The 3,494-nt window shown below is 43.4% G+C and overlaps 1 pseudogene; it reads right to left on the bottom strand.

Moving 5' to 3' along the window:
- Positions 1–265: 265 nt before the first annotated feature.
- LOC110562800 (microtubule-associated protein RP/EB family member 2-like) lies at positions 266–2,848 on the bottom strand (annotated as a pseudogene).
- Positions 2,849–3,494: the final 646 nt, after the last annotated feature.

Raw genomic sequence — 3,494 nt, 5'->3', positions numbered from 1 at the left:
GAAGAGTAGAACAAGCAGCCAGGCGGTGGAGTTGAAGGGATGTGACCCTATGATCTGGCGGGAAGGTGACCAGAATGGCTGTGTGCTAATGCCTTTTGGCAAAAGAAACAGGAACCAAGAACAATGACTGGTGGATACAGTATCACCGTCCATGGCAACAGGTTGGATACAACTGATTTCTACAAGCTCCGGGCCACACTTGTTCCAATTCTCCTAAAGAAAAATCCCCACACCTGATGGAAAGCGTCAAGAGCTGCTGAGACGTTCAGTCCTCTTCTTGCTGCTGGGGCTCCTGGTCATGGGCTTGCTCCTCCACTTTCGGCTCTTGAGTTTGGCCCTCCTGTTAGTCAGAAGCATAGAGACCTTCCATTAATTGCTGCACAATGGTCATCATTTTCCTGCCCGTGTTCTTGGCACAGCAGCTCAGTCTCTCTCAACTTCCCGAAGCAGAAATCCCTCTCCTTCTCCACACCTTCTAGCACAGTTTCAATGAATGTCCCTGTTCATTGAACATAGGACATGCGTTTCTAAATCTTCGTTAGATCTGGATGCTGAGCCACTGGATGAAGCCCTTTTGGCAGAAGAGAGACGAGAAGGTCTGGATCTGGGCTTAGATGCTGGGCTTGGTTTAGCCATGCCTGCTGAGTGGGGGAGGAGGTTGCATGGTGAGACTTCTTGGGTGAGTTGCAGATTTGTTTGCCGGGGACAGAGGGAGGAATTGCACCTTGCCCTTGTTGTGCCTCAGCAAGATCATACTCCTTCCCATCATAGTTAGTGTAGTCAAATTTCTTTAAAAACTTTTTTTTTATTAATTATACTTTATTTACTTTGTATCCCCCCTGTATTTCCCTCTCTCCTCCTCTCCCAATTCCTCCCTTCTCCTCCTTCACGCATGCCCCTCCCCAAGTCCACTGGTAGGGGAGGTCTTCTTTTCCTTCCTTCTGATCCTAGTCTGTTAGGTCTCACCAGGAGTGGCTGCATTGTCTTCCTCTGTGGCCTGGTAAGGCTGCTTCTCCCTCAGGGGGAGGTGATCAAAGAGCAGGCCAACCACTTCATGTCAGAGATATTCCCTGTTCCCATTACCATGGAGCCCACTAGGAGACTCAACTGCCATGGGCTACATCTGTGCAGGGGTTCTATGTTATCTCCATGCATGCTACTTGGTTGGAGTATGAGTCTCAGGGAAGACCCTTGTGCTCAGATTTTTTGGTTCCGTTGCTCTCCTTGTGGGGCTTCTGTCCTCTCCAGATCTTACTATTATTTCCCACTTCTTTCATAAGATTCCCTGCATTCTGTCCAAAGGTTAGCCATAAGTCTCAGCATCTAGGCTGGAGAGATGGCTCAGAGCACTCTCTGCTCTTCCAAAGGTTCTGAGTTCAATTCCCAGCAACCACATGGTGGCTCACAACCATCTCTAGTAAGATCTGGTGCCCTCTTCTGGCATGCAGGCATAACACTGTATAAATAATAAACCTTTTAAAAAGAAGTCTCAGCGTCTGCTTTGATAGTCTGCAGGACAGAGCCTTTCAGAGGCCCTCTGTGGCAGGCTCCTAACTTGTTCCCTGTTTTCTCCTTCTTCTGATGTCCATCCTCTTTGCCTTTCTGGATGGGGATTGAGCATTTTAGCCAGAATTCTCCCTCTTGAGTAGTTTCTTTAGGTGTACAGATTTTAGTAGGTTTATCCTATATTATATGTCTATATGAGTGAGTATATACCATGTGTGTCTTTCTGCTTCTGGGATAGCTCACTTAGGATGATCTTTTCTAGTTCCTACCATTTACCTGCAAATTTCATGACTTCCTTGTTTTTTATTGCTGAGTAGTATTCCATTGTGTAGATGTACCATACTTTCTGAATCCATTCCTCAGTTGAGGGGCATCTTGGTTGTTTCCAGCTTCTGGCTATTACAAATAAAGCTGCTACAAACATGGTTGAGCAAATATCCTTATTGTGTACTTGAGCCTCTTTTGGATATATGCCTAGAAGTGGTATAGCTGGATCTTGAGGAAAGCTATTCCTAATTGTCTGAGAAAGTGCTAGATTGATTTCCAGAATGGTTGTACAAGTTTACATTCCCACCAGCAGTGAAGGAGGGTTCCCCTTTCTCCACAACCTCTCTAGCATGTGCTGTCACTTGAGTTTTTTATCTTGGCCATTCTGTTGGGTGTAAAGTGAAATCTCAGGGTCATTTTGATTTGCATTTCCCTCATGACTAATGACGTTGAACATTTCTTTAAATGTTTCTCTGCCATTCAATATTCCTCTATCGAGAATTCTCTGTTTTGGTCTGTTCCCCATTTTTTAATTGGATTACTTAATTTGTTGCTTTTTAACTTCTTGTGTTCTTTATATATACTGGATAAAGGAAAACTCCACCAAGTAGTTAAATTTCTTAAACCACTGAATAAAATCCAGGTTGTCTTAGCAACTCCCTTTCACCAGCGTCTCCACTGGAATTACCTTATCAACATTCATCTGTCTAAATGATGCTTGTGGAAGTGTAAAATTGTGAATATACTCATGCTCCAACTTTCCTTAGAATTTTACTGTCTTCAAGTCAATACAGCCCAGCAAAAGCATGTCCATGAAGTGGCAAAAGGCTGCTCCTGAACAGTGCTGTTCCAATTCTGTATGGTTTGGAGACACGGTATCATTAACCCATGCAATGATGTCATGCTCATAGCCTCCTGGGTTATGGAGGTGGAACACACGCTGACCACCATCCCCAACTGTAGGAGCGCTCTCTGTGTACTGTGTGCTTCCGGAAGGGATGATGGTCCAGTTATCCTGGAGGGTATCCTTGTTGTTCTCGCCATTTGAGGACAAGGTTTGGGCCCACCCAGGCATTGGTGCTCTCCCAACAGAGGGGACACAAACAGAGGTTGGCTGGGGCAGAGGGCTGTATCCAGCTTTTTCATTTCTTGGTGTGATAGTCGCAGTGAGTTTTCTTATACATACCTTTATACACATTAAGAAATGTCCCTTCTGCTATCTGTAAGCATTTATAATGAATGAATGTCATATGTTATCAAAAGTTCTTCTACATATTATAGAGATAAGAAGTTTTTAACTTTTATTCTATTGAGTGATGTATTGCATATGAATATATTTGAATTAAAATAGAATTACATCACTTTCTCCTTTAGTTTTGCTTCCTCTAGCCCCTACCATGTCCTCTCTCACCAAGTCCTTCCATGGCTTCTGCCACCCACTCTCAAACGAAGCCTCTTTTTCTTTGATTATTATTGTTTTATATATATGTACAGATTATACATGTGTATAAAGCATACGGAGTTGTTGTTGTTTGATGTATATGGTTCAGAGATGACTCTTTTGTATTGAGTAACCAGCTAGGTGGCTTATTCCTTTGAGAGGTTAATGTTCCTTCTCTCATCAGTCATTAGCTGAGCTTAGTTCTTTGTCTAAGGTGGAACCCTCTACCTTCCTAATTACCATGTGCATTAATATTGTCATTATTCAGGTCTTTGTTTGT

The sequence above is a fragment of the Meriones unguiculatus genome, chromosome 10, assembly GCF_030254825.1.
Source record: "Meriones unguiculatus strain TT.TT164.6M chromosome 10, Bangor_MerUng_6.1, whole genome shotgun sequence".
Taxonomy (NCBI): Eukaryota; Metazoa; Chordata; class Mammalia; order Rodentia; family Muridae; genus Meriones; species Meriones unguiculatus.
The sequence above is the reverse complement of the archived record's forward strand: the minus strand, read 5'-3'. Positions and strand labels throughout refer to the sequence as shown.